The sequence below is a fragment of the Pseudonaja textilis genome, chromosome 1 (genome assembly GCF_049901715.1).
Source record: "Pseudonaja textilis isolate UNSWEBS1 chromosome 1, rPseTex1.2, whole genome shotgun sequence".
Classification (NCBI taxonomy): Eukaryota; Metazoa; Chordata; class Lepidosauria; order Squamata; family Elapidae; genus Pseudonaja; species Pseudonaja textilis.
This window is the reverse complement of record NC_141990.1, coordinates 296,306,335-296,334,249: the sequence shown is the minus strand read 5'-3', so window position 1 is coordinate 296,334,249 and position 27,915 is coordinate 296,306,335. Positions and strand designations below refer to the sequence as shown.

At 37.3% G+C, this 27,915-nt stretch overlaps 1 long non-coding RNA gene across 3 annotated transcripts in view; it reads left to right on the top strand.

Moving 5' to 3' along the window:
* Positions 1–4,148: 4,148 nt before the first annotated feature.
* The window catches only part of LOC148128261 (uncharacterized), a 265,315-nt gene continuing 241,548 nt past the window's right edge, over positions 4,149–27,915 (top strand). Inside the window, exons 1-3 of one of the 3 annotated variants that reach the window (XR_015741537.1) lie at positions 4,156–4,255; positions 9,022–9,090; positions 27,124–27,605. This is a non-coding gene — a long non-coding RNA (uncharacterized LOC148128261). Of the gene's footprint in view, positions 4,256–9,021; positions 9,091–27,123; positions 27,606–27,915 lie in introns of all 3 variants that reach the window. The other 2 variants (XR_015741540.1, XR_015741538.1) reach the window with 2 other exon arrangements.

The following is a 27,915-nucleotide window of genomic DNA, read 5'->3' as shown; positions in this document are numbered from 1 at the left end:
GTGAAATGTTTTTAAAGAAAAACCAAAAAGACCAGTTGCCTCTTGAAAAAGCACCCTTGGGATAACCATTACCTGGATGACTGAGAATCTCCATAGACAAAAGGGAAAGAGAAACCCTTTGACAAGGTATATATAAAGAAGGATTGTGCAGATACATCATATAAATAGAGTTCTTGAATGCAAAGAAAGCAATGCTGCAAATAGAGTCATGGAACTATGGTCAATCTGTCAAGGCAAAAAAAAAAAAAGATTATTGGCTAACTCCTTATTCATTTCTAATGAAGTGAATTTAACTTGCAAACTAATTTCCACTGTGTGCTGAAGTCAAAGTTATTGCAGAATTACAAGACAATGTGAGAATAACCATCCTGAATTTTGCTGGCATCACTGCTACATAGGAGCTAACATTCCTCAAATAACATTGTAGTATTGTGCTTAATGCGCAGTGATTCGGGCTGATACTCCAGAGAAAAGTAAATATAACTAAGTGTATAAAACTAGTTTAAAGATTACCAGCTCTGCATCCTGTTCAATTTGATTATGTCATTGGAAGGTAGTTAAACATAATTTGACAAGCACAATTTATTCTATCAAAGATGTATGTATGAGAGACAACACTATAATTTCTTATGAGAATAGGGGAAATACACAAGACAGTATCATATATATTCCAGATGAGCTGAGAAACTGGCTCAAATAAAGTTAAATATTCTGATTCATTATGGGAAACCTACGTACACAACATTAGTCATTTGGACAGACTGTACATGATTCCATTAAACTCCAAGACTTCAAAATGCAAAATAAAAAGTCTCCTGCAATGCAATGTAGTCCTAATCCCTCTGGTGAAATCACTGCCATCCTCACTGCTGTTATATCTCTTGTGACTATTGGAGAAAAAAAAAGTTTTAACAATTAAAAGTGCCAGATGCATCTCTCCAACTGGAATAAAGTTCCCAGCTCCTCTGCAGTGCTTAGGAAGTGAGACTATAGAGCAGGGCTATAAAACTTGTGGCCCATGGGCCGGATGCGTCATGCACTGGCTATGCCTACGCCCAGTTTAGTGAAGGGGAAAAAAAAATCCCCATATGTCATGTGACGCCACCGTGATGATGCAAGTTTGACACCCCTGCTGTAGAGCTTAAAGTGACTTTTTTTTGGATGTTTTGATGCCAAAGGACCTCATGGTATTATCATAGGAGCAAGTTTGGAATGCTTGTTTGATTAGCAAACTACTAATAAATGGGTCATGATGATCATGGAAATGCTGGAAAACAGAAAGTAATAGCCACTGGAAATATTTGGAGTTCTTGAACTTGGAACACCTCATGTGGTTCCCAAAGGCATCAAAGCACTGGAAGATACCTCTTTTGGCATCTGATAGATCATTTATTATGTACCCATTGTACTACTCTATTTTTAAATATGGACTGAAAGTTACATTTCTGGCAGTAATCTTAGAACTGATTGATCTAGACAATTGCCATAGTGACAGATTTGGAAACCATATTAGCACCAGAAGCTTCCACGTTGCCATATTTCTGTGCCTGGGAAATTGGGAGGGGGAATTTTGTAGAGTGGTTGTAGTTAGCATTCTTCTTTACAGTCAAGGTCATGTTTTTTCTGCACCTGGATGAGGAGTGGTTTAAAGGATGTCTCAAGTTGGAATGAAGGGTGATTGGGCCATGACATGGAGTAATGGGTGCAGGGGATGGATTTTGTGATTTTTAATTATTGGAGGAAAACCTGGAACTCTTAGATTCGAGTTTTCCCAGATGTGCCATTATGACAATTCTAATAAAATGGAACTTTGAGAAAATGCCTATCTCGGAGTTTTGGTGTTTTCCTGTAACGCTGACACTTAGCTGGCTAACCCATGGCAGATGGGTTTGATTTTTAAGTATGTGACAGAAAAAAAACCCCAAGAAGATCCAGAATATTTTTGGATTCCATATAGAATATACAGAATAACAGAGTTGGATGGGACTTTGAAGGTCTTCTAACTCTCTGCTCAGGCAGGAAACCCTATACCATTTCAGACAATGATTGTCCAGTTTCTTCTTAAAACTTCCAGTGTTGGAGCATTCACAAATACTGCAGGCAAGTTCCACTGATTAATTGTTCTCACTGATAGGAAATTTCTCCTTAGTTCTTAGTTACTTCTCTCCTTGATTAAAGCTGGATGCAATATTCCAAGTGTGGTTTTACCAAGGCATTATAAACTGGTAAAAGGTCCCATTGTGTTCTTAGAAGGTGGCTGCAACCCATATTTTGTCTAGAGTTATGCTCACCTGCCCAAAAACAAATACAGAGGTGTAAACTTGGAATTGAAAATTTGGAAACTTGGAGGCAAAGCGTATGTTTCTGTGTGCACTGAGAACAGCCTCATCAATTTGTTTTCTTGTAAACTAGTCTTTTGTGATTGGCTCCATTGCTAGTTTCTTTGAGTATCCACAGTGTGCTTTGAAAATGTCAGATGCAATCACTGGCTTTAAACTATTAAGGGTCTTTGCTCAGGATTGTTTTGAATGGGAAAAGCTTTCATTTGGAGGGAATGTGCCACTGTTCCAGCTATAGACAGGGAACAGATGTTTTGTTTGAGCATGAATGTGTAACTGCATGCGATAAAAATGGAAGTTATTCTGGAACACAAGCACACTGGCCACATTTGCACATCACTTTAGGCCAGTAATCCTTGCCTAATAAACCACATTTAGGCCCCTAAGAGACAGAAAGCAATAGCAGTGCATATCATTTTATCCATGGACATAAGAAGAAGAGTGTATTAGTCTAGTTATTGCATAAAACAAACCTACTTTTACATAGACAGTTCATTGCTATGACCACCATGAGCATAAAATATATATATATATTATTGATTCTGGACTACTTTGGGGAAGAATTGTTGGTATAAATCTGTTAGATTTCCAATCTTTAATTATGAAAAAAATGATGCTGTTATAGTTACTATAACAGCTTTACTGTATTTATGGTAAAAACTTTTTGTTTAATGAATGGAGTTATTTATATGATTTATAAAATTGTGCATAAAGAAATGATATCACCATTTGCTCTAGCCTTAGAAAGTAGCCTATAATTGCCTTCATATAGCCCTGTTGGATACTAAACAACAACTGAACCGTACAAATCTTGGAACTACATTCACAAAATGTGGCAAGCTTGGCCAGTTTTAACCTTAGGTTCCCCCCTCCCCCCATGCTTTGTATGTTTGTCTGAATTCAGCCTATTCAATTAGTTGTTCATTAAGTAATATATGAACCTAGAAAACAGACTGCTTGAATAATTGATTGGGGAAAGAAATTGAAATTGTCTACATTAAAAAAATGAAAGTACAAATATTTATACTAAAAGTTGATATTTATTTATTGTTGATGAATTTTGTAGTTAGTCTCACCTCGTATTGGATAATATTTTTATTTATATTCTATTGTCATATAATAACATGTATATTTAATTGAAAAAAAAGATTGTGTGGGGATGGATGCGGATAGAAGGATGTACATACTGTGCAGCCTCTTTTACCTTCCTGAAATTTCATGTGAAGAGAGATAGTAACTACTTTGACCAAAACCTGGTTAGAATCCTCAGTGTGATCATGATTCCTGCCTAACCAGACTTCTAGTTCCTAGGTAAGATTGAATCCAGGTTCCACTGATTGTGACTATAATAGCTTTAATTCAGCATAGGAAAGTTAAAAGTGTGCTGAGGGAGCAAGACTATCACACATGCTCCTGTACTTGTTTTGCACTTTGACACTTGAAATAGGCTCCTGATTCCATAAATTAACTTAAATAAGAGGAAAGGAATCATTACAGTGTCTGAAACTTTTGTCCCTCCTGTTGCGGCTTTGGATTAATACTAAATCAAATACATATAAAAAAGAAAATCAGATACAATATGAATTGCTATGATTGCCAGTAAATATAGTCGATAGCAACTGCTTGTGGAGGAAATAGAATGAGTACCTGCCCTGTGCCAGGTTGTACATTTGGATATAGTAGAAATAGTTAGCAGAACAGGTTTGGAAGTGTGAGAAAATGCCTATTGACTTCTTCTTATATTCATATTGGCTTTCATCCTCATTATTGCAGGAGGATTAGCTCTGTTTCTCATAATGCCAGGCCATGGGTCACATGAAAAAACCTGCCACAATTTGCATGAGGATTCACACAGCAGGTCAGTACAAATGAGAATAGAGTGCTGGAAAAGATGGATCTCTGCAAGATATTGCAAGGTAGGGCATTATTTGCATGTTCTGGTGCCAGGAATGTGATAGATTGCTTATATAATTATCTAACTCATCAGCATGATCACTTTTCCACTCTTAGTACATTTGAGATGTAGCTGTAGCTTTGCATACATTGATAGTGTAGCAGCATGACTCCATTGAGGTTTGATTCTAACTTAAGCACTTTTACCAGAGAGTGAACGTATCAGAGGCTAGAAATGGACAGTGAGCGGAAAGTATTATTTAAAAGCCAATGGTGGGAAAGATGCCCCGCCCCCCATTCTCTCTCACAGCAAGAGAGCAAGCAAACCTCTTCCTGTAGAAGAGGAAAGTGTAAAAAAAGGAGGAAGAAAAGAAACAATTAATTCTTTCCTCGTCCCATCTCCCAGCATGGATGCACTTCCTAATTTTCCTCTAAACTAGAACAATTAACTACTGGAACTAGCTTGCCCTCCACTTGCCAGTTGTGGGTACTTCATAACTAGAGGTTTTTAAAGAAGATACTGGACATCCACTTGTCTGAAATGGTATAGATCTCCTGCTTGAGCGGGGGTTGGACGCGAAGACCTCCAAGGTTCCTTCCAGCTCTATTCTGAATTTAAATTGTGGCTTTCAGATACTCTCCTAAGAGAGCTTCAAAATCATATAGTGGGAGAAGGGCTTTACAAGAGTTGGCCAGTGTCTCTTCTAGGTTTCTTCCAACCTTGTAAATAATAATGTCCAACGTTTGGACAGTGTCTTCCAGCTTCCTATGATCTCATATTTCCAGGGGATCTAGAAACCCATAGTTTCAGCTGCCACAAAGGCTACAAGAGCAGTGCTTGTCACCACCATTGTTGTAATAACACCTACTTAATATAATTACACTATTTCATAAGCTTATCTAATGCACACCTAGGTCATGGAGTCTCCCATACCATTTGTGATTCAGTACCTTCTAGCTAGGGCTGTTTTATAGAAGACTCTGACTGCTTCTAATTCTTCTTCTAAGTGAGCAGTTTGGGATTAAATACATGTAATTCAATGAAGTCTTACTTAATGTTTGTTCTTAAATAAACATGTCACTGAAAAGTTTCCCTTCAGACACTTGAATATATTTTGCACCAAATGCCGGAACAGTCAAAATTAATGACAGCTGGCCTTAATAAAATATCCCCAGCCGCTTTTGTTACCAATAAGTATTTAAATATCAATTTTCCATAGGCTCTGGCAAGTTAGAAACAAATCATTTAGATATGCTAAGGTAGCTTTCTTGTGCTTGCCACTTTTCTATTGCTCTTTCAATCAGTGTATAACTATTAAAAATAAAATGGTTGTAATCACTGTGGAAATAGGTCCCCCCATAAGACCATTCTAATAAACTAGCGATAAACCCCTGCTTTCTCATTGTTATTTCAGTCTTCCAAGATGGAATAGAAAGAGATGACACAAAGGATTATAACTCATCAGTAAGAAAGCATAGGAAGACTAAGAAAGCTAGTTTTCTTTCTACAGTGAAGCTTATTAAACATGCAAGACTTTTCAATCTGAAAATCACTACAAAATCTGGCACTGCTCTCTGTGTGTATGGGTGTGTGTATTTCTGTGTATCCTTGCAAGTGTCCTATTAACCCTACAATAAAACACATATATCAATTAGAAGAAAACATAATTTGTATTTTTTTACACAAGAGGTTAATATAGGGTGTATACATACAGTGAGAAATAATTTACAGGACAAATTCTCCATCAGATCAGTTCAAAAAAGAAAGGTGGGAAAAAAAACCCCTCTTGGCTCTTGACACTAAAGGCTTAACATCAAATACGGCCAGAAATCCATTTTCACAGTTTTATTGCCCATTCTGGACGCTTCATTTCAAAGGAAAAGAATTTGAATTCAGACACATAAAATTCCCTTTGTTCTCTTGCCCTCCAGCCTTTGGTGCCAATGTGGACAGTTCTGTAGGGAGAGTCAGAGATTAAAAAAAAAAACCCAGGAAAAAGAAAAATGAAGCAGCTTAGATACCTGCCTTCAAATCATACCCCTTTGGCTTTGCTAATTAAATCAGGTTTGCAATAAACTTGACAAAGCACTGTCAATTATAATAATTTACATTAGCAAACTGAGCAAAGAGGCTTTAAACACTCATATAAAAAGGCACACACAACTCACATACCGCTTTGGAATTAATCTATCTATCCTAAAGTATGGCACTTTGCATTGCTGTGGAGGGGTCATGATCTACTTGGACAGCTTGATTAGATGCTTTTTAAAATCACAGGAACTTTGAAGATGTGTTTTTGTTGGTTTCCTGTTAGTTCTAGCTGGCCTTTCCCCTCCATAAGTTATTATTCTGGGTACGGAAGGCAACTTGATTATCAATGATTCATGACTGATACACACATGCATATAAATTGCCTGGGGCCTGCTCACCTGGGAACTCATAAGCGAGCCTCTGCTTGTTCAGAACAGGAGTCTCTAGAAGATTTTGCTGACAATTGGTTCTGACCTCTGCATCAGCCACCTGCACTTATGGAGTTTACCTACTCAGGTATAGAAGTAAGAACAAAATGGAAGCCTAAAGGTTCCTTTGGACCTTTTCTTAACTGAGCAAACCCAGGATGTGCTGAAACTGCCATTCGTAAGATTCCCAGTGAGCAGGACTTTCCATAGTCCTATCATATTTGGAGGGCATCAAGATGACAAAAAAGGCAATCCAGTGCCGACAGAAAGTACCCTATGTTGAGCATGACTGGAAGAATGGCCTCAGTCTTTGAATGAATTTTGAGTGAGATACGAGAGCTGCTAGTCACACAGAGCAGTGTTTCCCAACCTCAGCAACTATAGGTTGTGTGAACTTCAACTCCCAGAATTTGCCAGCCAGCATGCTGACTGGAATTCTGGGAGATGTCTACACACCAACTCAAAGTTGCTGAGCCTGAGAAACAGTGATAGAGAGGATTCAGAAAACATGGGGCATGCTAGTTGGCCCATAATAGATGTCAACTCATAAAATATTTCTATGAAATTTTTAGAGTTGCCAACAGAAAGGGACAGTGCCGGACATGTTAACTCCCAATAAATCCTTTTGAAGTTTTGGAAGTTTTGCTTGAGACTCATGATTTATTTGGGGTAACTGCCAGAATCCTGACAATAGACCTTGATAATTCAATACTGTTTTAATTTTGGTAATCATAACTATCATAATAATTGCTGGTGCTGAGATATAGTTAGCTATAAAGCAAGAATTGAGAATCAAGTGTTGGGCATAGTTTATTGCTGGCTGGACAGAGTCCAGGCCTGGTTTAGATAGCTTTATAGGCTGCTTGTCCCACCTCCAGTCTAGGCATCTGCCAAGCCAATATAGGAAGAGAATAGGTAGATATAGTCTTCTGGTTCAATCTATCAGGCTTTCTCCTACATTCTTGTAGGAGGTTATAGAATGTTGACTAGAATGCATTAACAACTGAGGGAATAATATGAAATGAGTCAAAGAAAACAGTTTTTCAACACAACCTACTCATAAGAAAATCCTTTAAAAATCGAATGATACATTCCCCAGGATAAGAATAAATATGCACCCACTGTCATTCACATGAATAATTTTTTTTTTCATTTAATAGGTGTTTTCCCTGTCTGTCTTCTGCTATCGCATTGCAAAACCTATTCATTCAATATTTACATTTATTTTGGTAGGCTACCTATGACTCTTGCCTCTGTAAAGATTTCTATGGAGTTTCTTTCCACTATGAAAACAAAACAAAACAATGTAATGGTCTAAAGCAGGGGTCGCCAACCTTTTGGACCTAAGGGACCACCAAACTCATAATTTTATATCCCAGGGACTACTAACCAGTTCTGTGGCATGGCATAATTTATGGGTGTGGCTTGGTAATCATGTGACTGGCTGGGCATGGCTTGTATGTAGATATTATAAATATTTATATAAATATTGCATTTTTTATAAAAAAGAGCAACTTTTACCCAAAATCAGGTAAAGCAGGCAGGCAGATTGAGTTGCTCACAGAATCACAGATTCATTCAGATATCTATCTATCTGCCATTGGCTAGCTCAATTTGTCACATAAAATTTGCTTGCAAGAAAACTCACAAAATTAACTCACAACACACTATGTATGTAAATATTGAATTTTCTATAAAAAAAGAGCAACTTTTACCCAAAATCAGGCAAAGCAGGCAGGTGGATTGAGTTGCTCACAGAATCATTCAGTGATCTATCTATCTGCCATCAGCTAGCTCATTCTCTCACATAAAATTTGCTTGCCATGAGTCTGCACTGAATAATAAAACCTTCAGTCCTAAGGGAGGTTCGGCTGTGCTTAAAAGCAGAGCCGAATATCTAAAGACTAGCTAGAAAGCAAGAAATCTCCCGGTAAGGAGTGAGTGGGCAGGGAAGGTTCCCACAGGCCATGTGGGCAGTGCAGCCTTGTGTTTCTGTGCATCCTGGATTAATTGCTTTAGGGGGATGCTCTGGGGGTGAGATTTCTCTGTGGCCCACCAAAATTTTCTGGGCCGTGGCCCACTGGTTGGCAACCACTGGTCTAAAGTTTACTTTGTAAGATGTCATTATCCTATTTATAGTTATTGTAGGAATTTTTCATTAGAAGTAGAATCTGTGCAACTAATTAATAAAGTTCTTGACAGAATATACAAACAAACAGAAAGACTTTCTGATGACAAGAAAAATATAAATAATGGTCTGATTACATATTATGTTAAACAAATAATTTGCAGCTTGTCCTCTTTTTTGTATTCTTTCCAATCTAGAGAGACATTGGGGGGGCGGGGAGTACATAGAAGGGCTGTTACGCTTTTGTCTTCCTGGCTGTCCATCAGCAAGGTAATTCTTTGAGAAATGAACAGAAGGAGGCCAACTTTATTGTATGTGGGTGGAGGAAGTTGAGAGGAAGTGGAGGGAAGATGACACTGAAAGTTGAGGTGGATTAGGCTGGGGTCTGCAATGAAAAATATCCCAAGGGAAAAAATCCTTAAGAGAAGAGATGGGCAGAAGTTTGATATGTTGTTAACCATAATAAGAATAGAGCTGGAAGGGACCTTGGAGGTCTTCCAGTTCAACCCCTGCTCAAGCAGGTGACCCTATACCAGGTGCATCAAACTCAAGGCCCAGGGTGTTTAGATCTGGTCTGCAGGCCATCCTGAAAACAGCAAAGGACTGTCCCACGGTGCCTTTGCCAGCAAAAACGGACCTCAGGAGAGTCATATGTGGCCTGTGTGAGCTCTGTTTTCACTGGCAGACGGTTGTTGCAGCAAAAAAATAGAGCTCGTAGGGCCACATGTGCCCCCCCCCACGAACTCCATTTTCGCTGTCAGAGAGTTGCAAGAGGTCATTCCAGCCGAAAATGGAGCTTAGGAGCCCATTTTCATGGGCAGAGCACTCAGGCCATCACAGGTGCCCCCCAATATGAGTGACATCATGTTGGCCAAGCCCAGCCCAGCCCTCCAAGATCAAACACAACCCTGAAGTGGCCCTCAATGAATTTGAGTTTGACACCCCTCCCCTCTACCATTTCAGACAGTGGCTGTCCAGACTATTCTTAAAAACCTTCAGTGATGAAGTACACACAACTTCTGAAGGCAAGCTGTTCTGCCAGTTAATTGTTTTCACTGTTAGTTTTTCCTTAATTGCAGATTGCTTCTCTCCTTGATTAGTTTCCATCCATTGTTTCTTGCCTTCAGGTGCTTTGGAAAATAAGTTGACTCCCTCGTCTTTGTGGTGGTCCCTCAAATACTGGAATACTGCTATCATGTCCTCCCTAGTCCTTCTTTTGTTTAGACTATCCATATCCAGTTCCTGTAACTGTTCTTCATATGTTTTAGTCTCCAGGCTGTTAATCATGCTAGTTGCTCTTCTCTGCACTTTTCCCAAAGTCTCAATACCTTTTTTGTAATGTGGTGATCAAAACTGGATGCAGTATTCCAGGTGTGATCTTACTAAGGTTTTTATCAAGTGGTACTAATACTGTATGTGATTTTGATTCTAGGCCTCTTTTTATATTACCAAGGATTTTATTAGGTTTTTTTGGTAGTTACTACACACCAGTGGCTCATATTTAAGTGATCATCGACTAGGACTATAAGGTCCCTCTCAAAGTTACTGTTTTTGTGCCAAGTTTCACCTAATCTGTTTTTTCTGCCTAGGTGTAAAACCTTGCTTTTCTCCACATTAAATTTCATACTGTTGGTTAGAGCCCATTGTTTAAGTCTGTCAAGATCTTTTTGCATCCTGCACTTGTCTTTTGGGGTGTTAGCTATTCTCCCCTCCCTTCTAATCATATAAGAAAGCACATTTAATCCACCCTAGGTTCCCCAGTGTTTCCATATACACAAACCTACACAGATTCCACAGACAGGCACAGCAGAATGTGCTTACGCTCATACAGATGCAACCTGTTTGTTACACAGAAGGCAATGAAGATGCCTCCTATGGGCACAATGGGTAAAGAGGTTTGTTTATTTATTTGATTTGTGTAGCCCCCCCATCTCAAACAAGCGACAAAGAAGTCCTGAAGAACTGCTTTGCATGTTTTCCTCACCTTATATCTTCTATGCAAATAGGCAACTCTCTAATCTGGATTGCCATGTGAGGTTAAGTTACATGGACTGGTCTTTTACCTGCCCACTCCTGGTACTTAGCTTTTCATCTTTAAAGAAACGAATGGAAAGAAAATATTCCTAGATTGTTTGTGGGCAGGATACGCTGACTTATCTAAAATGTATGAGCTCTTTGAGACATTTTTTTTCTTCTTAAGAGTAAAAGTGCTCTTGGTGTCACAGCAAGGTAGAATCTCCACAGGGCTGATTTTTTTTTTCTCAGCAGCTCTGATTGTATAACCATATAACATTCTCATTCCAGGAAGCTCTGTATAAAAGAAACAAACTCTGTGAAAAACCTGGATCATGAGTGCCCAAGATCCACTTTTATTATTAAAAACGAAAAAGTACAAGTCAAGAGCGGCAACCAATTGATACAAGTTTTCTTTTACCTGTAGAAATTTTCCTTCGTGCCAAATTGTTGAGCTGAAGGGAGTTAAACCTCTGGTATGTGGGGATAAACAGATTCTAGATTGGCCCAAAATTGAGCTCATTATAATGAAGGAATCTGAGTGAACATTTGTGAGGTGTGCATGAGATTAGAGATTAATGACTAGCTTTCTGGCTGAGCTGCAGACTACAAATCTACAATGAAATAAGATTTCATGTTCATTATCTACTCTAACTAGTACATCTAGTTAACCTTTGCTTTTTTTTTCTTTCACAAGTAATTTCTTTCAGAGAACAATCCTATATTTGAAAATATCCCCTCTTTCAAAAGTGAAAGCTGCATTGGGGTTCCTTTTGAGAGTCAGATGAGTTAAATGAGTGGGACTGATGGGTGGGGTTTGCAATACAGAGACACATTCCCTCTGCCATCGGCGATTTCTCTCTTTTATATACAACCACATATTTTTCTTATGATACAAACACAACTGAAAATTGGGGGTGGGTGGGAAGGCTTTAAACCTTTTTCTCTCCTCCCCTTCCCTCCAGTGATGCACCTGGAGAACAGGCTGAGGAAGCACATATATTACTTGGGCCATCTTCTCCATTATAGTGAGTGTTTATTTAATTGCAACTGATATGATTTCTACATTAGCAATTATGTATTCATTGAGATTTGAATCTTTTTTTCAAAGCCATGTAAAGATTGTTTCCTTTTTTGATGCTATGTAATTGCTACTCTAGCAGTATCTGTTTGATTTTCAGATTAAAATTAGGCACGCAACCCAATCTCCTTTTTCGCTGAGAACTAGACAGATACCTTCAGAAAATTAATCATGTGACAATAAAGATCTCTCTTGTTCATCCCAATGGTCAACATACAACATTGAAACTTGTGTAAAGAAGGGAATCATTCCTGAATGAATCATAGGCATGGCTAGGATTTTCCTATGCACAAGAATGTCCTCTGCTGCATTATCTTTCTTTCCTCCTACCCAAATTTAGCTTTTGGGAGACCTGGTTTGAAAATTCAGATATAGTCTGGTGTAACATGGATAAGTCAAAATAATGGCCAAAAATCCTATTTCCTCACTGGTAACAGTACAATTTATTATGTGAAATTAAATAACTACTAAAGCATATTTATCACTGAGTCAAGTGACCAATGTATAATGTTTCTGAATATATTGGAAATGCAATCCTTTGATTTATAGTTACTTAGAATGATTCTTGCAGTTATTGTCATATGATTGTCACATGATACACCCTACAGATCTAGTCCTTGATTTATAACTGGTTGTTTAGCGATTGTTCAAAGTTGCAATAGGCCCCTCAAAAGCTACTTATGACCCAATTTTAGAGCTATGATCCCACCCCTCCATGGTCATGTGATTGTATTTTGGGTGCTAGGCAATCAAACTCACCTTTACAGCCATTTGTAGCATCTTGTAATCATGTGACTGCAATGTTTGATTTTTTTGCTGGTTTCTGGCATTTGCTTCTGGTTTCCAGCCCCCCCAAAAATGCCCATTGGGTAAAATGGATTCACTTAATGACCCATGGCATGTGCTTAATGACTGTAGTGTTTGCTTGACTGTAGCATTTGCTTAAGGACCAACTGCAAAAAGTATCATAAAATCAAGTCTGGTAACATGGTGATTTGTTTAATAACCACTACAACTTACAACTATAATTCTGGGCTCGATTATGGTTCTAAGTCAAAGGCTATCCTTACCTATGTTCTTTCCCATTGCAGTGGAAGCAGCAAGTATGGATTTGAAATTGTCCATCCATGTTTTATTAACAGTTGAGGATATCATCTAAACAGATTGCAAACTATTTCCAGCAAAGGAATATAGCTATGATTTGTGGGAAGATTTTTATGGCTATTTTTTCTGATCAAAAATAGCATGTGCTACATTCAAACAATATTCTTTATCGTGAACATTGCTTAGAAGTTCTAGTATTCCAGCTCAGCATATCATATGAACTAGTTCACAGCATGACTGGGCAATGGGATCTAATGGATTAAGACTAGGCTAACTCAGATTCAGGTCCACCGTCACCCATAAAAACCCAGGGAATGATTTGGGGTCAGTGAAGTAAGTTCAATGGACTGTTGCGGCGGAGAAATATTGTAGAGGGAATACTGGGCATGCTACATTTAGATCCTAGAAGGAAGGGAAAATGAGTCTAGAAATTAATTTAACAAGCAAACATAATTGTAGCATTATTTTGGTTTGCAAGATTCAATGACGTCACTGGGGAGAAGAGATAAAGAGTGTCCAGGATTGCCACTTTTGGCAAATGCTGCATTTTTGCCAGGACATCTGGTTACAGTCTTTATAATGATCACAATTCATCAGTTGATGACTCGTGGTTGAACATTTGAATTGTCCCCACCAAAAACAATTATGTCAGAATGAACATCAGGAGACAGGAGAGTCACAGTGGCCATTCCAAACAAACTGTTCCCCTCACCTGATGTTATGGTGTTAGAGAAATAAATAGGTGTTCTTTCTCTAGTGCCCAGCAGCATTATGAAGCAGCTGCTTTGCATACATGCACTAAAATTGGCATTATAGGCTGACATATTTCAAGCACAGTTAGGACATGACTCATTGTTCAGATTTTCATCAGTTAACCTCATTGACACCAGTGACACTGCAGAGGAACAAAATCCTTATCATATGTTTAGCACATGGTCAAAAGCACGTGTGCCCCTTGCCATATTCTCTCATCTGCTCCTCATTAGGGCTTGACAAGGAGAAGGAAGGAGAGAAAAGGGTAAAAGAAGACAAGAGTATGTGTTTAAAAATCGCTTTGCTAGTGCTGGTTTGTGAAAATCTTTTTATATTCTTAATGATTCTTCTCATTTTTCCATTTTTCACTTTCTTTGTTATTTACGGAAAAATCCGAGGTAATTCAAAATTGTGCATAATAGTCCTACTACACAGCTGGATGTTTGATACTGAGGGTCATGCTTGATGAGACCATGTACTGCATGGTCACTCTCTGGATCCCTCTTGGCTAGTACCAGAAATCTGCAGGAATAAATTACTGAAAAGAGATCTGGCCGTTTTAAATTACTGTACTAACATTCAATTTAACTTTGGAAATGTTATTATATTCTACTGCAGTGGACATGGGTATTGCACTTCAGAAGACAGTTCAGTGTTTTTAAGCAAGGCTGTTTTGGCCTCTTGGAATGCAGTAAGACCAGTGTGTTGAAGCTGAGAAAGAGCGCTATAGTTGCCACTCCTCAGAATTTCCCTCCTGTTGCTGACAGATGCTTCTGGAGGAGAGATGAGAGAGACAGTGGGAACTTCCTTAGCTGGTGAGAAGACTTCATTTTCTCAGAATGTTGGGCATACAAAGGGTTCCACACAAGCAGACTCTGAAGATCCTGTTTCTGGCTGCTGTACAGATTGTATGTTCAGTGCAAATAAGAGTAACAGCAAAAACATGCTTGCACATGATTTGGACTGAACAAATGTTCATTTCTGGCTCAGGCCAAAGAATCTGTAGGTTTATTTTGCTGCTAACATTCACACTTACATGCAGGTGCCCACAACAGTTAAAATAAACTTGGAAGATCTTGTAATTCCTCTTAAACTACAGTAAACTCTCTCTTGGAAGTGAGATTGGGCTGATTTTACTTTAGGATTTGGGGCGACTTTAGTGATATGTCTAATATATTTTCTTCATCTTTTCTTATATTTTTTAATGCAATGAAAGTATAAAACAATTTAAAACAATATAAGAAAATAAATAAGAGAAGGAAAAGTGGAAGGTAGGAAGAAAATAAAGAATTCTGTCTTTGGCTCTGCTTTCTATGGTTTGTTCTAGTGATTGTAATCTTACTCTTTTTCCTCCTTCCCCCCTTTGTATTTTCCTTTCCTCTTCCTTTAACCCCTTTTAGTCCTCAAATCACTAATTCATTTTTTTCTATCATTTAACAAACAATCCATGTATATTTTCTTGTCTACATTGTTTTTCCTGACAAATTGGTCAGCTTTTCCATTTCTGAAAACTGTTAATTTTATAAACTAATCTTTCATATTTCAGTCTTGCGTCTGTTAGTGTATACAGTGTTATTTTTCCGTATTTCTTTTTTAATTCAGTCTCCAAAAAGCACAAGAGAAACAATTCTAGTTTCATTGTAATGCTAATCCACAATATCTTTTGCATCATTGTATGGATTTGCATCACAAACTTCTTTGTTTTGATATTTTACAAATCTACCATGCATGATATCAGGATCCCTCCTCCTTTTCACACTTCCAACACCAGTTTAATATTTCTTTATACGTTTTTGACAGGTTGATGGAGTAATATTTTGTACATTTTTTAAATAGCATGTGTTTTAATTAGGGATGCACAAAAATTTTGTTCCACATTTTAGGCAGTAATAATTGAAACTTCTGTTTTTTTTCAAGGTGTATACTTTTCCAAATTTTGTTATACAAAATTAAAATGCAAAGTGTAGTTAAAATGAAAACATAGATTGGAATCTGTGTAAAATACCTTTTAAAATAAGATATATACAACAGGTGTACATCAAGAAAAAATGATCAAAAGAAATGCAGAATTTACCTTATCTATCACAATTGCAAATTGAAATGGAAATGATCAAAGGACTTATAAATGAATAAGACTGGAGTAAACTTCATCGATCTAATTTATTCAATTTTGATAAGGTGGTATTTATTGTAAGCTACTTTGGATATTCTGGAAAAAACAGAATATAAGGAGCTAACCAAAGCAAAGCAAACCATATCAAACCAACTCCAAACATAATTAAACAATAGAATTTTGATTGTGAGTGTTTGCTTCTCCGACTGCAGATAGAAACCAATACAAATATTTGCAGGAAAAAAAATGTTAAATTTGTTACAACAAAAACTTCAACTAATTTTAATTTAACGTCAGGCAATAGGCTATTCATCAAGATCCTAGATTAAGTGGAAGACTTGGGTTATTAATGGAGAATAAATTTCTTGGGACTCCCATGTCTTGCAACTATGTCCTAACTTCTCTTCTTCACTTTAGAGAGTTAAATCTTCCCTGAACAATGTGCGTAAGGGTATGGATTAATACTTGGAGACAAGACAAGATGGAAAATTTTATTTTGGTGGTGATAGGCTATCAAGATGAAAGGGAAGAAATAAATAAAATTGCTCTTTGCCATTTCCTTTTAAAAGAACTTTCCTTCTCATTACAGGAAACAAATTCTGTATACTCCAGTATGACGGAAGGTTGGACCTTCAGTATTCTCCCTCCCTGCCAAATCCCCCCATATATATCATTTGGAAACTTTCTAAATCTGTTGTATCATTGAGAACATCCTGATGCCAGTACTGTACCATGTACATGCTGTTTGGGTCTCATTCAAGTTACAACCTTAGATTAGTTATTTTAGCATCAATGCCCAGCTTAGATTATTAAAATGATTTCTTGCCTCATTGCTCATTGCTAACTATGCCACAAGACATTTAGGTTCTATTTTTTGGGGAGGGGGGAGGGTTAGCAGTTTTTTAATGGTTAGTCATATTGACCAGTGTTGATTAGATTAGTAATCTCTCTCTGTTCCTCTCTGTCAAAAAGTGGAATGAGGAACTTGTTGTAATATTTTAAAATATTCCTCCTAATTTCTTAAGAAATTCCTCATACATCCTATAAAAAGGCTGTTTTGATGATCACTGGACTAATGGAAGATTTTCTAGGTGAGGAGCAGAGGACAAGTTTGTGTTTCCTCTAGCCTACCATACATATTCAGTTGAAACTGTAAACAGCATTATTCATGCTATTAATAATAATGCCATTTCAGAAAATGAGGAGGAACATAGGAATTGAAAAAGGAGGAATTAACATGTTCACACAGTGAAAGGGAAGAAAAAAAGATTCCCTGTTTTTTTTTCTTTTATCATTTTGGTCCAATGCCTTCAGGGAAGACTTTGAAGTATATTCCTCACTGTATATAAATTAATAACCTGGTATTCATTTACTTTTATTTTCCAGCTTTCTACATTGACAGTTGGCAGTTTTATGCATTAGCTATGAATAAGTGCTGGGAATGAGTAAGAAAATGACTGCAGGAGAAATTGAAGTGAGCTACAGATACTGGTGACCACCTGGGTGTGTAAAGGCAGGATAGAACTAAATTATTGGGTGGAAATCATATAGAATATGATTTTGGTTGAACATTAAGGGACCTAATGGTAAAAGGAGTTCAGTGGTGCTATAGACTGCCTCAGGACACAATGGGCCTTTAAGCAAAGTCTGGAAAGTCTAGTTGCAGAAATTCCTGCCTTGAGCAAGTGGTAGAATTACAGTATATAATCTCTAAGATCTGTCTAAAGTTCTGTGGTTTTACAGTTCAAGCAACATAAAGTACATTATATCACCCCAAGGTCTCTACTTGCCATCTCTATTAAATATAAGTTTCAAGTCATTTTGAAAAAGTCATCTAGCTTTATTTTTATGCTAGACACCTTGTCTATTACTTTGTAAATTTATATACTTTTAAAGTGATGTGCTACAAGTGAAGCTACCATTGGAATGAACTGAGAAATTGGCAGCTGCTGTTAATTTTACTGTTGGATTTTGTTTGGTTGTGGTGCTTTCTGATGAATTGTAAGCTCGGTCATAGGAAAGTGCCTTGAGTATTCTGGGTTAATATAAGGTAACATTGTTGTAAATCAAAGGATTTGCTAATAGTAAGCTTAGGCTCTGAAGAATATGGGAGTGAATATTCCCAAGGTTCTTTCCATTGCAATAAATCAGTCAATTAATCCCCTGAGAGAATTATATTTCCAACAACCCATCCTATTCCAGCAGGCTGCTAGACAGAACATGATACATGCATGTGAGTGTCTCTGTGTGGAGCATGTGTTAAGTATGTATGTATGTATGTATGTATGTATGTATGTATGTATTTATGTGTAAGTGTATGTATGTGTGTGTGATCTTATATGCTAGACCACGGGTGTGAAACTTGATTACATCATGTGATGTATCGTGATATATTGCAACTTTTTTGCCTTTGTGGAGCTAGGGTGGGCATGGCTTTTGCGTGATGCAACCGGACTGTGGGTTGGCAGTTTGATACCCTTGTAAACAAGCAGAAATAAATTCTCCTCTGCTTTAAATTCGTCTCATGTGCTCTCGCTGCTGCTTAAACCCAGTGGGGATGGGGAAAGGAGTTAGGTTATTTGCCCAATGAACATAAAACGATCATTCTCCACAGATTAGAACAGAATTAAGCACATTAAAAGACAGCCATGAAAAAATGGAGTTGCATACATACAGGGATGTTTACAGCAGAGGTGGTATTCAGCAGGTTCTGACCAGTTCTGGAGAACCGGTAGTGGAAATTTTGAGTAGTTTGGAGAACCGGCAAATACCACCTCTGACTGGAGATTTTACAGTACCCCTCCCCTGCCACACCCACCAAGCCACACTCACAGAACTGGTAGTAAAAAAATTTGAATCCCACCACTGGTTTACAGGAAGAAGGTGTTATAAAAAAAATCAAGATGGTGGCCATAATTATTTAATGGAATCTCTACAGCTTGATTTATTTCTAATACCTCATTGTAGTCTCTGCTTTATGTTTTCTTTTCTTTTTTTGCTTTGCACTCCTAGGAAATGCTACAACCTTTAGGTTATAAATATTTCCTAGGGATTTCAGACCATGAGCTAGGAGCAATTTCTCTGCTCAAATGTTGTTGGTATAATAATGTTGTACAAATCCTTCAGGAGAGATATTTGAGAATGTGTGGAGAGAAGGCTGGTTTCAGGAATTTGAGGACACCATGCAACACTAGGCATGGAGCCCCTGCCCAATACACACTACCCTAAATTAACATTACACAATTGAGTGAGTCTTTTGCATCCAAAAGCTTTTGACAGTTGATATACTATGGAGAATGAAAATCAGGTTGACAAATTGTTTACATATTTTTAAAACAATATGTGTGGCTTATGTTCATCATATCCTAGGCCAATGATTTTAGACAGAAATCCACAATAAGCAAAACTTTAAATCACATGTGAGAGTAGATTAGCATACATTTATCAAATGTGTTGGTATCTTCTTTTTTCTAGGCTGCATTAATTTTCAGGGCAATTTGCATTCCTCTCATAGAGCCTTTCAATAAACAGCTAACTCTGATCTATAATACAGTCAGTTTGAACAAGGAAGGTTTCAAAAGGTTTATCCATATAGCTAAACTGAGCCCCCGTCATCTTTGTGCACAAAACACCCACGTAGGCTATTTGTCTTGGACTTGAGTGTTTGGCAGGAAGCCTGACTTAAGCCTTCAGAATGAGAGCTTAGTGAAAAATGCTGGCATTCACTCTGAGTTTAATGTCCACAGCTGACCCCACCCACTGTACTTAGCTGCAAGGTTTTTGGCAAGCATGCACAAACCACAAGACAAGTTTTATCATCTGGTAAACCTGTCGCTTGAAAAAAAGGGGAAAAAAGTTTTCAGTAAAATATTTCAACAATTATAGCACACTTTAATTAGGTGCATAGCACATAATTAGGGCTGTTTTACAATGTATAGGGTTTCAAACAAGCAAACATCACATTCTGAATGGTTTTTAGCACTGCTGCCTTTTAGAACAACAGTTTAATGCAGCTTAATACCGTACCTATGAATCTGCCTATGCTTCAGACCCAAAGGTTGGCAGAATGGAATAGATGGCTAGAGTTATCTATTATGAATCATTTCTTTAGATTTTCTATATTTAGGCTTCTGAGGCTGTGTTGTTTAGAGCTGACTGATGATTATTGTTCTTTAATAATCCCATGTTGAACTGAGACTTGATGTTTTAAGAGGTTGAGACTTGGAACTATTCTTTCTCTATATTCCATAAAGCTTTAGTGTTGACTAGCAGCTATTAAAAGGTGTTTCAGAATTATCATGCTGAATATTTGAAATAGGCAATTGCTAACCTTTGTCATAAGGAGTGCAGTGAAAATATGGAATAAGTTTAAATGTAAAGAAAACCAAACCAATCACAATAGGGTATGACAAGCAGAACTGACAATGAAGCTATTGCTGTATTGGGTAGTTTCTGCCTTTTAGGATTAACTATCAACACTAAAGATTCCAGCAGTTAAGAATTATTCTGCAGACTACAGCATGGGAGAGTAGCAATGGAGGTCGTAGAAAAGATATTAAAATGCCAAGATGTGCCTATACCTACAAAGATTAGAATCATGTCAGTAATAGTTTTCCCTGTGATGATGTATGAAAGTGAAAGTTGGACTTCAAAGAAGCAGAATAGAAAGAGTATTGATGCTTTTGAACTTTGGTGTTGGAAGTTGGAGAAGATTCTTGAGAAAAATATGGATAGAAAAGAAAACAAACATAGATTATTGAACAAATCCCATTAGCTGTGCCTTCAGAGAAGGATGAATTGCAGCTCTATTGAAACTCAAATTGAAACCAGTGGATCACAAATATTCATGTCTTACTTAAGTCCTCTTTCAGTTTGTACTAAGCACCCAGATAGATGCTATCCATGTTGGATTAAGGCTGTCCCCTGTGTCCCCATAGTGCTGTGGGGCAACCATGGGCTTGGGAAGTGGAGCTTTACATCCTGCTTTAGTAGACATGCAAGGAACAGTTCTATAGTTTTCTTTGGAGCTGTGAGCAAATGGTTTCTCATTGGCAGGAACTTTTACTTTCTCTCTCTGAGCAGGTGGCAAGGAGCTCCTGTGCCTTGGTAGATTTCCTTCTATTATCTTAGTTATTCAAGGATTGGCTTTGCCATTCTCCATATGTGGTGGTTTAAATTAGGCAGTTGATTCCCCTCCCTATGTTTCAAAAGAAACTGCACTGAGCGGGAAACAAGGAAAGGACACTGGACCAGCTAGCTGCAATTTTCAGTGTTCACTCCTTTGCCAGCTAAAGGAAGGGAAGATAAGGACATTTTGGAGGGTATTGCAAAAATTATGTTGAGAACTAGGCTGATGAAGCCAGCACTCTATGGAAGCAGTCTGGTGTATAAATGTAATCAGGACTCAATTCTTATGTCTGACCTTGGAAGAAATAAGAACTTAATGTTATGAACGCAACTGCTCTTTGGTTTGGGAGGACATTTGTTAATCAGGGATAGAGTCTCTTAAAGTTTATAAGCTTAATAATGTTAATAAAACTTTTTTATAGATGCTATTAGGTCAAGTCCTTTAACAGGATACCATCTCTTTTTGAACTGCTCAGTAGCTGCATCTTTTTCCAGGCTCATTCAGCTGCTTTGGCTGGATGAAGGCAGTTGGGAAAACTTTGAAAGCAGCTGCCTGTGCCTAGAAGAGACTCAGTTGCTTTAACAGAACAAAAAGAGGGGCCCTGTATGTGCTCTGGGTGTTCCAAAGCACCTCTTTGACAGGCTTTACACAGATCTAATTATTACCGTGAACATCCTAGGGGGCCCAGTTGAACTAGTTGTTCTGGAAGGCTAAAAAAACATCCTTAGAAATCTTTGCCAGATTCTACTTAACCGTCATTTTCATTCCTAAATAACAAATATTTGCTGCTAGGCTAAAAGTGTCTCTAAAAATGTATACCAGAAATGTCTACTTTTAATATCCAGGTTAAGAAGCCATGAACATGAAATATGTACTGAAAAGTCGGTTGGGAGAGAAGAGGCCTTCAGCTATTGTAAGCTTGCCAACTGAGTACTTTAAATTTTGATTCTAAGCTTTCTCCCATAATTGTCACCTATATGTTGAAGGATACCATTTCGGTGTGGGTTTTGCTTGATTGCGGAGAGCACTTAAGAAGACACTTTTTATCCATGCAGATTTGAATTATTGCTTTTCCAGCTGGAATCAGTTGGCTGGAAGAATGAGCAGAAAGTTTTTCATTGAGTTAAGTGACTCTTTGATGATTTCACTAAAAACAATAGTTTTAATTAGTGGGTTCCAACCTGAAGTCCTTTCTTTACAAAATAAGCTAAAAGTGTTTTTTTACATGTGTGAACTTTCAGAAAAATAAAAACTTATAAAATATTGATATTAAAAATTTTCACCTATAGAAAGAATTTTATTAGTATATGTTTTCTAATTTAAAATCCCTTTTCTATTATGAAAGATAATAGGGAATGACTCACAAAACATCTGGTGCTCCATTAAGGTTTACATTGTTTTAATCTTAGTGTAGCTTTTGCTTGCTTCTAGTAACCTTTGGGTTTATCAGTTGTGCCTTCTCCTGGACTGGGAGGCCCTACTCATAATCACTCATGCTCTTGTGAGCTCTGTTGGGACTACTGTAATGCAGTCTACATGGGCCTGCCCTTGAGCATTTGAAAGCATCAGCTGGTATGGAATACAGGAGCAATGGTAATAAACTTTGAATAATGAAATGGAAGGCATATAATTTTAATTAAATTAATAAATAAATGGTACTGGATTTTTGATAAATGTGTCACCACTACTCCCTGAGCTGCACAGATGACCATATACTTACAGGTGCAATTCAAGGTATTAGTTATCAACTTTAAAGCCTTTCATGGCTTGGGACCCAATTGATTCTATTATCTTTCATCTTGTCAGGCAAGATGGGTGATTTTTGGAATTTTCTTGGCCAAGGAATGCTGGTTGGTGAGTCCTAGTAGACATACTTTTTCTGCTGAAGCACCTATCCTACACTCTTCCCTTGAAAATCAGGATGGCCCCAACTTGCTGACCTTTTGCAAGGGCTAAACACTTGACCCCGTGTCTGGCTCTCTGAGCATTTCTTGATTGATAATAGTGGGATTTTATGTTTTCTCAGCTGCTATATATTTCAGTTTTTGTATTGTTGCAATTGTTTTTACTTTAATTTATATATAGGTAATCATAAAAATTGAATGAATGAATAAACTCATTTTCTCTGAAAGGTGAAATTTTTTTTGGTGCTTTTTTATTGCAAACACATATATCCTGAATATTAGAAAATATTGCTCCAAATTATAAAATATAACAAAGTAAAACCACACTTCTAAATTTGAATAAAAATATTTAAATTTAAAACATTTAAAAATTCTTTTTATATCTCGAATAAATCACTATGCAAATATGTAGCAAAGCATTCCAGCTATGGATGTTTTCTTTTTCTTTCCAAGCATCTCAGTAAAGTTGAGAGGACTTACTTCAGGATAGTCATTTATCTGACATATGAAAAACAGGAAATATATCCTCAAAACAGGAGGGTAGGTTTGTATCAAAATTGTATGTAGTGACATGTGCAGAGGTGAAATTGTGGAACATTGTTCTCCATATAGAAACACAACATTCCATAAATGAGAAAAATATGAGTAGTTTTTAGCAAAGGATATACAAATTCAAAGAAAGTCTTACGCTTAGGCAAGAAAAACCAAAAGTACACATATAGACTGGGTGAAACCAGGCTTAGTAGCAGTAACTGTGAGAGGGATCTTGAAGTCTTAGTGGACAACCAGTTAAATATGGGCCATGTGTGGTGGCGGCCCAAAAAACCAATTCAATCCTAAATTGCATTAACAGAAGGAAACAATCAAGATCAAGTGAGGTACTAATATGTCTATAAAGCCTTAGTAAGACCATACCTAGAACACTGCATCCAGTTTTGGTCACCACACTGTAAAAAATGTTGAGACTCTGGAAAAAGTGCAGAGAAGAGCAACCAGGATGTTTAGGGGACTGGAGACTAAAACATATGAATACAGGAATTGGGCATGGCTAGAGAAGGACTTTGGGAAACATGATAGCACTGTTCCAATATTTGAGGGGCTGCCACAGAGAGGAAGGGGTCAAGCTATTTTCCAAAGCTCCTGAAGGCCGGACAAGGAATAATGGATGGAAACTGATCAAGGAGAGATTCAACCTAGAAATAAGGAGAAATTTTCTGACAGTGAGAACAATCAATCAATGGAACAGCTTGACTTCGGAAGTTGTGGGAGCTTCATCACTTGAGACTTTCAAGAAGAAATTGGACTGCCATTTGTCAGAAATGGTATAGGGTCTGCTGCTTGAGTGTGGGGGGGGTTGGACTAGATTAGGGTTCTCCGACCTTGGCAACTTTAAGGCTTGTGGACTTCAACTCCCAGATTTCCTCAACCAAAATTCTGGGAGTTGAAGTCCACAAGTCTTAAAGTTGCCAAGGTTGGGGACCCCTGGATTAGATGACCTACAAGGTCCCTGCCAACCCTGCTAATCTGTTAATCTATCTAAAATATATTAGTACAGTAATGCAATATATCTGCCTATTCATTTAGTATGTAATATAATATATATATGATCTTAAAGTGACATATCAGGCTTCCAAACACAAAGTCCCAATTTTTCTGTGAATGTTTTGAGAGTGGGGGATATAGAAGAGCTTACTGACCTGAACTAAAGATGACTTATCCTCAGGGATGGTGGCTTTGTTGGTACTTTCTCTTGGATGAAGGAACCAATTCTAATAGGAATAGGAAGATATTTAAAAGTTGCTTTAAAAATGGAAATATTTATCCTGGAAGAATGAATTAAATGTTTCTCCACTTTATTCCTGGGGTGGGGGCAACCCACCTTTCTTTTTCTATTGGGGGTTTGGAAAAAAATGGTGCACAATGATTTCATATTGTTTATGGTGCATTTTCTCCAGAAAGTAAAACATGGCATTCATGCTCTCTTCCCACAGCAACCTTTGAGCCAGATTATGCTAAGAAAGATTCAAGACCAGAAATTACAGATGACATAAAAGTATTTGAGGAGATTTGAATCTGAGTTTTCTTTAGTTAATGTCTGACACTCTTGCCAGAATAAAAATTCTAGTTTCATGATTCTCCTGGAAAATATTATACATAACATTTAGCTGCCATGTAAAGATTGGTGTTACTTTCCAGAACTCTTCATAGCGAGAACATCATTTTAATACAAATGTTCTGCAACATAGACCCATTTTATTGCACCTTTATTTCTTCTTCCTAGCCAAATTTTCTATTGAGAAAGACTAAAAAGATGGTGCTAGGCAGCTTTTAATGAAATGTTAAAAAATCCAGGCAAAGGCATAATTTAGAAGATTTATGTTACCCATATATGTTAATTTTCAACTCTGTTGTATAATAATTTAATAATTTGACTAGATGATAATATATAGGGCTTTAATATTCCTCTCTGTTTTTTGTGGGAATTATGGAAATGGAAAAATTAGGTACATATATTTTATGCCCTCCACACATGTGAAACCTATATAGTTGCTTATTATTTATTTATTGCGTTCTTATCCCACCATTCCTGCATGGAGAGTAAGTATAATATAACATCTCTCTTCCTCCAAGGTGCACACATTTCATTCTCATAACAATTCAGACAGGCTAGGTTGAGAGGACCAGAATCATTCAAAATCACTGTGGAAAGGATTTGAACTTTGCATTTGTATAAGTTCAACTTTCTGCAATCCTGGTGGTTGTCCTAGCTGGGAATAATAAGTTATATTTCAACTGTTCTAGAGGGCAGCAGCTGGCTTAAAGTTATTTGACTCCAGTATTTGAATTGACTGCATCGTATAACTCTGCTTCTCAAAGGTGCATTCCTTGCACAAGACTGGAAATTTATGAGAAAAGAATGAGTAAAGTACAGAATCAATTCAGTCAATGCACTCCAACAACATTTCTTGAAATTGTGATATAACAGCATTTTTTAATTTGTAATCCAACTTCCATTTAGAGATCACACAATTATATGCTTACATTCCACTCTATCCAAGCATCATCTGCAAAACTGTCTTATTTCTTCTAGCATCAGTGAAAATGAAGTCAGATAATAGAAGCAGCTTTTTTGAGATCATCCTATAGAAAATCATAAAATGAACTCTCCAAGGCTTTCCCAACTGATGAACTAAACTGCTGTTTATCTACCATTGAGTTGGCAAAAATAACTATGGATTATTTATTTGTTTGCTCTAGTTTATATGTCATTCCTGATTAGCTAATAACAAATCCATACAGAAAAAAGTAGACAGAAAGGTTAAATTCAGTCTTATAGTATCTAACGCCCCTAACTCAATGTACCATATGTGAGGGGCAGTATAAGTTTCACCTATCCTTTAAAGACTTCCTAAAGAGTCATATTTTGCAGTTCTTTGAATACATAATGAGAAAACCATTTAGCTATCTGTGGACTGACTATTCCACTGAGGTGGGGAATGTCTGAGAAAATTCTCTGCAAATGATATTGTCTCAATAGAAGGAATCATCTATAATATTTTTGGACAGGTAGACTCAACAAAAGCAGGCCATAATGAAGATATACTGTATAGACCATAACCATGTGGGGCTTTAAAAGTAACAGCTAATACTTTGAATTGAAGCTAACTGGTCGGCAATGAAGCTCCCAGAAAAGTGGGCAAGGAATGCCCATAGTTATTCAAACCACCACCTGCTAAATCAATTGAAACTTCAAGGTGGTTGTCAACAGAGAATGTAAAGGCTCTTGTACCAACAACAGACATAACTATTGTGCAAAGGCCCATCTGATCATTGCCCCCATTTGTTGTGTTAAAACAAAGCTGGGAGTTCAAAACTTCAGACTGCAAGCCAGATCATTCTGGATTGAAGCTGGACAGATATGAAGATCATCCATATATTGAATACCTTTCTCTGTATTGGTGGATGATTTCTCACAGCAGCTTCATATAGATATTGGATAGTGATAATTCTAGCAACAGCCCAGCTGCCAATTTTCTAGCCAACTTTCTCTAAAAAGAATTGGATGACTTTAAACAATGGTGCTGGATTTTGTTTATGGATGCAATAAGATGGAGAAGGCAGCTCACCTTGCCAATCATACCACCATGGTGTAAATTCAAACTTTTACCCACATTGAGTTACATTAATCTTTGTTTTATACTAACAGAACTCCAGGTACCTTTGCAACTCTTAGAGGTTGGCTTATTAAGGATTTCTCATGGATTTGGAAGCAGGTAAAGGGCATCAGGAACAATTCTCCAAGAATCACCACCTTCCAAGCAATAAACAGAGATGGTTTCTAGGCTTCAGAAAAATCCCCAGTACCTTTTAGAAACCTACAAGATCTATTATGCTGATGGTGCAATGAAGCCCTTCTTCCTGCACAGATATCTGGTGCAAATTCACTCAAAAGAAGTCAGAAATGATGGGAAATATATTAACTACTTAATCAGAGAGTGTACCTGCTTACTTAGAGACTAAGCTGATTGACACTATTGCAACTTTTCATTAGTTACATTGCACAGGAATTATTTATAAAGATTCTTCATTACAGAGGGAGGTGTCTTTGGCTAATCTAAGGACTTGGCACAGTTCATAGAGGCAGAACAAATCTTTTTGAAATGGACTCATCACTTAATAACTACAAAGGTAAGAGATATCATCATCATCATCATCATCATCATCATCATCATCATTTAAACTTGGTATTACAAAATCAGGTAGCACTTTCAAATAAAGATAGAAGAAAACATCTTTCTATTATTTAACATTTAAAATGAGTGCAAATACTGAATAGCACAGTTTTAATGAATGTAAGAAATGGGGATGTCTTAATGTTCTCACCTCCAAATTTAGCAAAGCAAACATCCCATAAGAAAATGCATACAAAGCTGCTCATATTAGTAAAAATGTGATTAAAATGTGTTACATTAGGGGAAACTAATGATAAACACTGTGT